Source organism: Dasypus novemcinctus, chromosome 9 (genome assembly GCF_030445035.2).
Source record: "Dasypus novemcinctus isolate mDasNov1 chromosome 9, mDasNov1.1.hap2, whole genome shotgun sequence".
Taxonomy (NCBI): domain Eukaryota; kingdom Metazoa; phylum Chordata; class Mammalia; order Cingulata; family Dasypodidae; genus Dasypus; species Dasypus novemcinctus.
Window position 1 is genome coordinate 5806641 of NC_080681.1, and position 12163 is coordinate 5818803.

The window sequence follows — 12163 nt, forward strand, 5'->3', positions numbered from 1 at the left end:
TATTGGCTTCCCTGAGTCAAGTTTTCATTTATTTGCTGGTTGGTTGTTTTTTTTAGGAGCACTGGAAACTGAACCCAGGACCTCCCATGTGGGAAGCAGGCATTTAACCACTTGAGCCACATCTGCTCACCATTACTATTTTTTAAATGGCTATTTTATAGTGTCTTCAGATGGTGCTGTTGTCTCAAGTTTGCAAGGCTGCTTATCCTATTACTAGTTGAGCCTACTGATGTATTTAAATGGTGGATAGTTTTATCATTTAGTAATTTTTTATAGTGTGCACATCTTCAATTGGGGATTATTTCTCCCTTTGAACATTCTTTGTTGTCTAAACCAGGGGTTGGCAAACTTTATCTGTAAAGGGACAGAGAGCAAATATTTTAGACTTTGCAGGCCATATACTGTTCTCTGTCACTAGGTTTTTCTTTTATTTGTTCTACAACGCTTTTAAAAACATAAAATCCATTCTTAGTATACAGATTATATAAAAAGAGGTAGGATTTGGCCCACAGGACTTAGTTTACAGACTCCCGTTCTGGATGATGTTGGAAATGTGTGTCTATTTGCTGAGCATCTCAGGGGTTTTCTGGTCCAGAGCCAATCCTACGTTAATTTCTTGACTTGGAGGTGCCTGGTGGTGGTTTGAGACTGTATGTACCCCAGAAAATCACGCTCTTAAAGCCAGTCCATTCCTGTGGGGGTGAACTTACTGTGGGTGGGACCTTTGTGATTAGATTACTTCCGTTAAGGCATGGCCCAGGGTGGGTTTTAATCCTCTCACTGGATTCCTGTATAAATGGGATGAACATGGAGAGAGGAACAGAGAGAAAGCCGCGGAAGCCAGAAGCTAAAAGCAAGGAAACCCAGAAGAGAAGGGAGGGACTGGTAGATGCCACCAATTGCCTTGCAATGTGACAGAGGAGTCCAGTATCGGGGCAGCCGGTCTTTGGAGAGAAAGCATCACCTGATGGTGCCTTGATTTAGACTGTTTTCTCGGCCTTGGAACTGTAAGCTTGTAAGATAATAAATTCCCATTGGAAAAGCCAACCCATTTCTAGTATATTGCTTTGGGCAGCCTAGCAGAGTAAAACGGGTTAAATACATGTGCTCTCCATGCTCATACAAAGCACACAGCCAAGCTTTTGGGCTCTAAAGGAGGGCTTTTGTCCCAACCAGAGTCCCAGGCAGATTCAAATTTCCTTGTCACTTTTCTGGTACAGGGAACAGAGTGAGTGTTTCTTGATCCTAGAAACACTGGGAGGCACCCTTCAAAGTCCCAGCTTTATGTAGTGAGCTCATTGACAGACTCTGTTTTATGCAGATACGAATGGGTAATAAAATGTCAATTTTTGGCCATTGGGGCAAATATTTGGATTTGATATCTCTCACTCCCATTTCATAGTTCATCACTGTATCAACGCATAAGCTTGTAATTCTGGCTTTGACTCCTTCATTGTTAATTTCCTTAGCTTTTTCTTTCTTTTCTTACTTTAAATTTTAATTACTTTATATATTTTATTTACCATATTTCTCCCTTTGAGTGAAGGAAGTGGTCCAAATTGCAGATATAGCTCTTTATCAGAAAAAGTGTTGAATTTTGTGATTATAAGACAGGTTTAACTATAGAAAAAATAATGTGCCTTATCACATTACATTATATTAGTTTTTTTTTCCTAATTCTAAGTTACCCTTTCATTCTGGGACAAAGCTTCCTTGGTTGTGATGCATGGGTCATTTAAAATACTATAAATTCCCACAAGCCTTTCATGCTACTTTACTGGAATTGTAGTTGGTGCTGGGATTTAAGATATATCTAAGGGATTTGAATCTCTGGACTGACAATGTGATAGCCAGGCCCTGAGCCCCAACAGACTTCAGCTCCTACACTCTGATTTATTGGACTTACCCCACTCAGCTAACATGGAGCTGAAGAATGTCTACCACCACACCATGGAGCCTAGAGTGCCTACAACTGAAAGCAGGAGGATTGCATCCAGTATCCATGTGGAATCTAAGCCCCCTCTTGACATAGATGTGGAATGGACACAACTAAGCCAAGGGCCACAGGAAGGAGGAATACAGTAAGGATCAGAGTGGACTTAATGATATTCTATTCATGAACTATTGTGGTTAATAATCGAGAAAATGTGGCATTGGTGTGGAAAAAATGGCCATGGTGGCTGTGGGGTGCAGGTAATGGGAGGAAGAGATGAGATGTGGAGGCATTTTCGGGACTTGGAGTTGTCCTGGGTGGTGCCCCAGGGACAATTGCCGGACATTGTGTGTCCTCCCATGGCCCACTGGATGGAACGTGGGAGAGTGTGGGCTGTGGTGTGGACCACAGGCCATGGGGTGCAGCGATGCCCAGAGATGTACTCACCAGATGCAATGGATGTGTCATGATGATGGGGGAGAGTGTTACTGTGGGGGGAGTGGTGGGGTGGGGGCGGAGGGGGTGAATGGGGACCTCATATTTTTTTAATGTAATATTTTTTAAAAAATGAATAAATTGAGTAGAATTTGAAAAAAAAAACAAAAAAAACCCAAAAGTGCTGTAAAGAATTGTAATAAATGTTCCACAACAATGAAAAAATAAATAAATAAATAAATAAATAAAATAAAATACTATAAATTCCATTTAGATGCATGAATAAGATTGCTCTAAAGTTTGAAATACTTTTTGTGTGTGCATGTGTGTCAGATTTGGTATTTTAGCCCTTAAGAAATTGAGAGGCTTTTTATATTTATTTTTACATTTGTATGTGTTTTATTTAAAAATTGATTAGATGTTTATCATACTTTTCTTCCAAAATTACTAAATCTTGGATTTGTTTACCATTCCTTCTCTCTCTTTAAAAAATAGTTTACTTTGGTTGTTATCTTTTCTATTTCCTTCCCTCCTTTTAATGTAATTTTTACCCTTATTCTCACTTCTTGAATAATTCAGTTACTTTCATTCTTTTTTCAATAATGAGAAAATTAAAGTTATAAAATTTCACATTTGCTGCATTCCATCCTCTAACTTTGAAATACATGTAGGTTGTCTCTGCTGGAATGTTCTTTTCAGAGTGAATTCTTCCTGACATTCAGATGTCAGTTTAAATACCATCTCTGAGAGGCCTTCCAAACCAAAAGGAGTACCACCCCACACCAGTCAGTCTTTCACAACATTCTGCTTTATTTTCATTAAAACATGCATTTTCCCCAGATATTTCTCGTTTATTCATACACTTGTTTATTAGTTGTCTTCCCCCACTCAAGTAACGTAACTCCTGTGACAGCTGTATATCCTGCCCTTAGAACAGTGCCTCGCATCTAGGAGGTGATCAATAATTGCTTATTAGGTGAATGCATGAAAACTGTTCTCACTTTCATTATTTAAAAAATAGCTTCAGGTTGCAGATGTGGCTCAAGCAGTTGAGCACCTGCTTCCCACATGAAGGTCCCGGGTTTGGTTCCTGGTGCCTCTAAAAAAAGACAACAAGCAAAACGAACAAAAACAACAACTCAGGGGAGTGTGCAACAACTCAGTGTTTGAGCCCCGGCTTCCCATATACCAGGTCCTGGGTTCAATCCCCAGCCCCCGGTACCTCAAAAAAAAAAAGCCTCTATCTCACTTTTGATTTCATTTTGACTTAATTACTGTTTGGGAGTTTCCCTTCCCCTCCAGTGGATGGTCCATTTATTTGTTTAATTTTCAGTCTTATTACTTGGTGTCATGATAGAATGGCTTGTATAAATTTTATGCTTTGAAACTTACTGAGTTTATCTTTGTGTTCTGTGTATGATCAGGTTTTGTAAATGTTCCATGGATATTTTAAAAGATAGCATATTTTCTCTTTGTAAGAGAGCGGTTCTGTGATTTAGATTTCTGCTTTTGTCTATTTTTGTTTACGTGAGCTGTCAAACTTTGAGATGTTGTATGTTTAAAAGTCTCCCACAAATATTACATTGCAAGCATTTTTTCTTACATTTCTCACACACATTGTTATTGCCACATCAAGGGTTTAGCTGTTAGATCTTTACTGTGGAGCATATCTTTGCTCAGAATTTTCTTTGCCCAGCTAATGCTTTTTGACATGAATTCTATTTGTCTGAAACAAGTCACCCAGACTCTCTTTTCATTCATGTTTGTCTGAGAGTGAATCTGGGACCCTCTGGCCTGGAGCTTTGAAGAACTCCAGGAGACCTTTCCCTGATGTGGACAAAAGACTAAAATGATACCCCAAGTGCCAGCGGAATTTGAGGGGGGTTTAATGTACTGTAGCTTTCAAATGATTCTCTTGTAGGAGAAGCAGAGGGTCCGTTGGTGAATCCCCCAGGAGTCCTGAAATGACAACTTTGCAGGAGACAGAAATCACGTACCTCGACCAGCTTAGGGACAGTCTACATTGTGCAGGCATCGAGACTGGCTGCAGGTGGGCTGGGGCTGGCCTTCACCAGGAGTCTCAACCGACCCTTGTGGAGACGTCCCTGAGGTTGATCTGAGATAGCCAGACAGCTCCTAAGCACAGGTAAGGGGGAGCAGTAGGGCCCGCTGGGACGGCTGGGTGACCGGGCAGACGTGTCCCTGCCAGCGAGGCCCCTGGCTCAGCTCGGCCGCCGGCGGGGGGGCCTTCCCTCGGCCCACCCGTCCTTCACGGTGCTGGGGCGTGGGGTGGGGGTGCGAGGGAGAGCAGGGTGTTCTCATGTCAGGGCAGGACCGCAGAGCCCGACAGTCTTCATTCTCCAGAAAACACAGCCAAGCCCTTCTTCATGTTGGGTTTCGCATCATCTGGACCTGGTGGCAAAGTAAGAAGGAAGCGATGCTGGAGTCGCAGAACCGTGGCCCAGCGCCAGCAGAGCTGCGTGGGATTCTGTCGCTGTCGCTGACTTGCCATGTGTCAGTTTTCATTATGTGAGAAACGGGCAGGAGCAGGGCAAGGGGCGCCTCGCTTCTCAGGAAGAAGTTGTAGGCTCACAGGAAAGTCGTGCAGAAAAGACAGCGTCCCTGTGAGCCCTTCCGTTTAACGTTTTTGCTTGCTTAACACCGAGTTAGTGTGGGAGCTTTGTTACACTGATGAAACAGTATTATAATTATGCTATGAATTATAGTTCATAATTTACATTAGGTTCACTTTTTGTGTTTACAGATATAAGGATTTTTTTTTCTAAAGAGGTGCCAGGGAAGGAACCTGGGACCTCGAATATGGGAGCAGGCCCTCAACTCCTAAGCTACACCCACCCCCCAGTCCTATGGCTTTCTAAAAAATTTATTCTAGTAACATAATATACAACCTAAAATTTCATCCCTTTAACCTTCAAATATTAAATTCAGTAGGGTTAATTACATTCCCAATGTTCTGCTACTATCACCACCATCCATTATCAAAAATTTTCCACCACTCAAATGAAAACTCTGTACCCGTTAAACATTAACTCCCTATTCTCCACCCTGACCCCTGGTAACCTGTCTTCTAGTTTCTGACCTACAAATTCGCTTGTTCTAATTATTTCATATCTTTGAGATCATACCATATTTGTCCTTTTGTGTCTGGCTTATTCCATTCAACATGCTGTCTTCAAGTTTCATCCGTGGTGTCACAGGTATAAGAACATCATTCCTTTTTATGGCTGCAGAATGTTTCATTGTATGGATAGACCACATTTGGTACATACATACAATGTATATTCATCAGTGGATGGACACTTGGGTTGCTTTACTCTTTTGGCAGTTGTGAATAATGCCGTTATGAATGTCAGTGTGCAAATATCTGTTTGAGTTCCTGCTTTCAACTGTTTTGTGTATTTACCTGGAAGTGGAACTTCTGGGTCGTCTGGTAACCCTATACCTAACTTTCGGAGGAACTGCCAAACTGTCTTCTATAGCGAGTGTAGCATTTTACATTCCCAACAACAATGATCCAGGGTCTCTATTTCTCCATCCTTGCCAAACACTTGTTATTTTTAATTTTCTTGCGTAGTGGCAAATGTAGTGAAATGTGTATGAAATGGTATCTCATTGTGGTATTGAGTTGCATTTCCCTAATGGCTACTGATGTTGAACATCTTTTCATGTGTTTATTGGCCATTCTTATATCTTCTTTGGAGAAATGTCTATTCAAGTCTTATGCCTATTTCTTTAAATTGAGGTGTTTGTCTTTTTATTGTTCAGTTGTAGGAGTTCTTTATATATTCTCGATATTAAAAACTCATCAAGGGGGAAGCGGCTGTGGCTCCATCAGTTGGGCTCCCGTCTACCATATGGGAGGCCCTGGGTTCATGTCCTGGGGTCTCCTTGTGAAGGCAGGCTTGGCTGCACGCTGCGGAGAGCCACCGGCCTGGGCACTGTGGAGTGCCACTGGCCTGCAAACGCTGCGAATGCCGCCCAGCCCACAAGCGCCACGGAGTGCCGCCCAGCCCACAAGCACTGCCGAGTGCTGCCTCAGCAAGGTGACGCAACAAAAAGGGAGACAAGCAAAAACACAGAAGAGCACACAACGAATGGACACAGAGAATAGACAGCAAGCAAGCCGCAAAGTGCGGGAGGGAACTAATCAGGGGAAGTGGATGTGGCTTAAGTGATTGGGCTCTCGCTTACCATATGGGAGGCCCAGTGTTGGATTCCTGGGGCCTCCTGGTGAAGACGAGCTGGCCCATGCAGAGAGCTGGCCCGCGTGGAGAGCTGGCCTGCACGGAATGCTGGTCCATGCAGGAGTGCTGGCCCATATGGAGTGCTGGCCTACATAGAGAGTTGGTGCAGCAAGATGATACAACAAAAGAGACACAGAAGAGAGACAATAAGACTCAGCAGACCATGGAGCTGAGGTGGCACAAGAGATTGAGCACCTCTCTCCCATTATGGATAGTTCCAGGATCAGTTCCTGGTGCTGCCTAAAGAGAAGACAAGCAGACACAAGAAGAACACACAGCAAATGGACACAGAGCAGAAAGTGAGTGCAAAACAATGGAGGCAGGTGGGAATGAATAAATAAATAAATCTTTAAAAGAAACCAATCAGGGGAGTGGGTATAGCTCAGTGGTTGAGTGCCGGCTTCCCATGTGCAATGCCCCAGGTTCAATCCCTGGTACTTCCTAAACAAACAAACAAAAAACTAATCAGATAGTGGTTCCCAAATATCTTCCTTATTCTATAGGTTATCTTTTACTTTCATGTTTAAGACCTTTGATGAAGTCACTTTGATGAAGTCCCATTTATTTGTCTTTTCTTTTGTTGGTCATGCTTTGGTGTAAATCCACGAAACCAATGCCTAACAACACAAGGTCATGAAGATGCTTTATTTTGCTTTTTTTTAAGAGTTTTGGTTCTTATATTCAGGTATTTAATCCTTGAATTTTTAATCCAATTTTGAATTAATTTTTGTAGGTATTGTAAGTTAGGAGTCTACCTTCAATCTTTTGCATATAAATATCTACTTTTCCTAGGACCATGTGTGGAAGAAATTATTCATTTCTCCATCGAGCAAACTTGGTACCCTTGTCAAAAATCATTCGGCCATAGATGTGAAGGTTTTTTTCTGAAATCTCAATTGGATTCCACTGGTCTATACATCTGTCCATGTGACCATTCCATGCTATTGTTATTACTGTAGCTTTGTTATAAGTTTTTAAATTGGAAAGAGATTCTTCCACCATTCTTTTTCAGGATGGCTTTGGTTATTCAGGGTGACTAACTCTTCCATATAAATTTGATTACTGGCTTCTTTTTTGCAAAGAATGTTGTTAAAATTTTGATTGGTATTGTGTTGAAACTGTGCTGCTTTGAGTAGAATTGACATCTTAATAATAGTTAGTTTTCTAATCCACGAATGCAGAATTTCCTTCCATTTATTTAGGTCTTTTGACTTCTTTTAGCAGAAGTCATAGTTTTCCCCACAGAAGACCTTTACATCCTTGGTTAAATTTATTCCTAAATATTTTATTCATTTAGATGATTTTTTATAAATAGAATGCTTTCCTTGATTTTCTTTTCAGGTTGCTCTGAACAGTGTATAGAAACACTACTCAATTTGTGTGATGGTTGTGTATCCCATTACTTTGTTGCATTAGTTTATTAGCTCTAATAGTTTTGTTTTGGATTTTTCAGGATTTTATATATGTAGGATTATGTTATGTGCAGATAGTGAATTCTTTCCTTCTGTTCCAATTTGGAGACATTTTAGTTATTTTTCTTTTCTTACTGCTCTGGCTAGAACTTCCAGTACAACACTGAATAACAGAGGTTACAGAGGAAAACCTTGTCTTGTTTCTGATCTTAGAGGGAAAGTGTTCAATCTTTCACCATTGAGTTAGCTGTGAGTTTTTCATATATGCCCTTTATCATGTTGAGGAAGTTTCCTTCTATTTCTTGTATTCTAAGTGTTTTTACAAAGAAGCGGTGCTGGATTTTTTCAAATGCCTTTCCTGCATCAATTGAGATGATCACGTAGTGCCTTTCCTTTGTTCAATTAAGGTAGTGTATTATGTTAATTGATTTTCTTATGTTGAACCACCATTATATACATGGGCTATGCCCCACTTAATCATGCTTTTTAACACTTTTTTTTATTTATTGAAGTATATTATTCATACATAAACATACATAAACAATAAGTATATAGTAATAGTTGAGAACTTACAAAACAAACATACTTAACATCATACAGGGCTCTCATATTTCACCATACCACCAATGTTTTGCATTGTTGTGAAATATTTTTACACATCCTTAAAATATTACTACTAACCAAATGATCTTACATTTGGTGTATTTTTCCCCCAACCCAACCTATAATTATTATTATAATTATTATATCACTTATATGTGAACATACATAAACAATAAGTGTATAGTAAAAGTTGTGAACTTACAAAGCAAAAATGCATAACATCATGCAGGGGTCTCATACATCAACCCAGGACCAACACCTTACATTGTTATGAGACATTTGCTACAAATTATGAAAGAGTATTGTCAAAATCTTACTATTAACTATAGTCCTTATCTTACATTTGGTGTATTTCTCCCCCCCCCCACAACCTATCCTATTAATATTTTTTTAATATATTTTTATGGCAGAAGTTGTAACCTTACAAAACAATCATGCACATGTGCAGAATTCCCACACAGCACTCCTCTATCAACACAGCACACCATGGTAGTACATTTGTTACAGATTATGAGATAATATCATCAGATTTTTACCATGTCCATAGCATACATTTAGCACATTTTTCTGTACTCCCATACTATGAACACAGTACATCTTTGGCATAGAAGCATGTTGTATTTTTACCTTGCTTCTCCACAAATATACACTATGGACATGGTAACAATTGGATGATATTATCTTATAATCTGTAACCAATGTTTCACCACTCTTTTGAGACTTTTACTTTTACTGATATAATCTTCATTTTAGACTCTCTTCCAAGCCTCTCTGTATTAGTCAGGGTTCTCTAGGGAAATAGAATTAACAAGAGATATCTGTCAATAGAATGTGATTTTATAAGAGTCTCTCATGTGACTGTGGGGTTGCACAAGTCCAGGTTCCACAGGCAGGCTGCAAACCAGGGGCTCCGACGAAAGTCCAATGAAGGTTCTTGGCAAATTCTGGGAGAAGTTGGCTGTCCAAAGAAGAGATAGGAAATTCTCACTCAATGCTGGAATAACTTCCCCTTTTAAGGCATTCATCTGATTGGATAAAGTGTCACTCTTGTTGATGGCAAGCTCCCTGATTGATGTAATTGTAATCAGCTATCTATGATTTACCACTGCAGTAAAGTCAACAGTAACTAAAGTCCATAAATGCCCCTGTATTACAGTTAGCCCAGTGCTTGCTTGACCAAACAACTGGGCACAATTACCTGGACAAGTTGACACTAGAACCTAACCATCATACTCTCTCCTGTTTTTTTTTCTTTTCAGGCTGTAGCACACCTTTTAGTATTTTCTGCAAAGCCAATCTCTTGGTTATAAACTCTCTCAGTTTCTGTTTATCTGTGACTTTTCTAAACTGACCTCATTTTTGAAAGAAAATCTTGCCAGATATTAGATTCTTGGCTGGAAGTTTTTCTCTTGCAGTATCTTAAATATATCATGCCACTGTCTTCTTGCCTCCATGGTTTCTGATGAGAAATTGGCACTTAATCTTATTGGGTATTCCTTATATGTTATGCATTGCTTTTCTCTTGTTGTTCTTAGAATTCTCTCTTTGCCTTTGGGATTTGACATTATAATTACTAGGTGTCTTGGAGCTGGTTGATTCAGATTTATTTGGATGGGAGTATGTTGTGCTTTCTTGGACATGGATATCCTTGTCCTTCAATAGGGTTGGGAAATTTTCTACATTATTTCTTCAAATAATCCTTCTCTCCCTTTTCCCTTCTCTTCTCCTTCTGGGACACCCATGACATGTATGTTTGCATGTCTCTTGCTGTTGTTTAGTACCCTGAGACCTTGCTTAATTTTTTCCATTCTTTTCACCATTTGTTCTTTTGTATGTTCAATTTCAGAGGCCATTTCTTCAAGCTCACTGTAGCAGTTTGATATAGTTATGAATTCCAAAAAGAAATACTGGATTATGTTTGTAAACTGATCTCTTCCTCTGGGCATATTAGATTATATTGGATTCAGAGGTTTACTTGATTAAGTAATCAGGTAAACCTCTTGTGCCAGTAGGGCATTGAGTCCTAGGGGTGGGGACTCACAGATAAAAGGCATGGCAAAGGACAGAGTTAAGGGTTCTTAATGTTGGAGTTTGATGCTGAAGCCTTAAGCTAGAGCCCCAGGAAGTAAACTCATAGAGGAAAGAGAAGCAAGCCCAGGAAGAGAGGAAACCTGAGCCCAGGAAGAAGCAAGCCCTGGGAAGATCGGAACCCTGAACCCAGAGAGAAGCAAAACCTTGGAAGGGAGGAACACAGGAAGCCTGAACCCTTGCAGACATCAGCAGCCATCTTGTTCCAACACGTGAAAATAGACTTTGGTGAGGGAAGTACCTTAGCTTTGTGGCCTACTATCTGTAAACTCCTACCCCAAATAAATACACTTTATAAAAACCAACCAATTTCTGGTATTTTACATCAGCACCCCTTTGACTGACTAGTACACTCACCAATCCTTTCTTCTGCCTCTTCAAATCTTCTATTATATGATTCCATTGTATTTTAAAATTTCATTTATTGTGCCTTTTATTCCCATAAGATCTGCTATTTTTCTATGTGTGCTTTCAAATTCTTCTTTGTGCGCATCCAACAACTTTTTAATATCTTTAATCTCTTTAGCCATCTCATTGAATTTATTAGGGAGATTTGTTTGGACATCAATGATTAGTTGTCTCAACTCCTTTATGTCATCTGGAGGCTTATCTTGTTCCTTTAACTGGGCCATATCTTTCATCCAGAATCTGCCTTATGGAATCTAAGCCCCCTCTCAATTAGGTAGAGTGGGTATCACCTTTCCAGAATCCTCAGGATTGGGGAATGAACTATCAGCCAATATATTCTGCTATAGACATACTGTGATTCTAGCAATATAAGAACTTTTATCATTGATGTGGAGGCAGTGGCCACTGGAGATTCTGATGGCAAGGAGAGGGAAAAACAGTGTAAAATGGGGGCATTTTCAGGACTTTGAAATTGTCCCAAATGATATTGCAATGACAGATACAGGCCATAATATATCTTGCCATAGCCTACTACTTTTAAAACTGTGTTTTCTTGATTTGACACTTGCCCAGTATTTGCTACAACCCTCTAACTGTTTTCTGGAGTTTTTAGTAACATGGCTCTATCAGTTTTTGCTAATTGTTTAAGGATTCTGTGGTGGGATGACACTCTGGAAGGTCTTACGCTGCCATCTCAGTTGGCTGGAAATCCGGACTTGTGTTTTTATGTCTGAGGCTGTGCAAAGTCCACTCATACAAAGAGGAAAGAATTGGCTCAAGTTCTACCTTTGAAACTAGAAATTTTATCATCCTTTTGGTGCCAAGTGTGAATTTTTGATGGGAAGGGCCAAGCTGAGAGACGGGCAGAAGCCTCGAGCTTGGCCACAGCATGGAGGAGGCAGCTGCCACTCTGCGGGGGCAATAACGAGCACAGGGCAAACTGGCCGACCTTACTCCTAGCGCTCAGGCTCCCGGGAGGGCAGGCTGGAGACTTCCGCAGCACACACAGTAGCGTTCAG

The 12163-nt window shown here is 40.3% G+C and overlaps 2 long non-coding RNA genes across 3 annotated transcripts in view; one reads left to right on the forward strand and one right to left on the reverse strand.

The window, feature by feature from the left end:
* LOC131279678 (uncharacterized) overlaps window positions 1-12163 on the forward strand; it is a 51913-nt gene that overhangs the window by 30748 nt on the left and 9002 nt on the right. The window contains exon 3 of one of the 2 annotated variants that reach the window (XR_009187064.2): window positions 4290-4514. The exons of the other annotated variant lie outside the window; for it this stretch is intronic. This is a non-coding gene — a long non-coding RNA (uncharacterized lncRNA). The remainder of the gene's footprint in view (window positions 1-4289; window positions 4515-12163) is intronic. 2 annotated transcript variants of the gene reach the window in all.
* On the reverse strand, window positions 3159-4444 carry LOC131279681 (uncharacterized). The gene is made up of 2 exons (XR_009187067.1): window positions 4366-4444; window positions 3159-3467 (listed from the first exon to the last, which is right to left on the reverse strand). It is a non-coding gene; the product is annotated as an uncharacterized lncRNA (long non-coding RNA).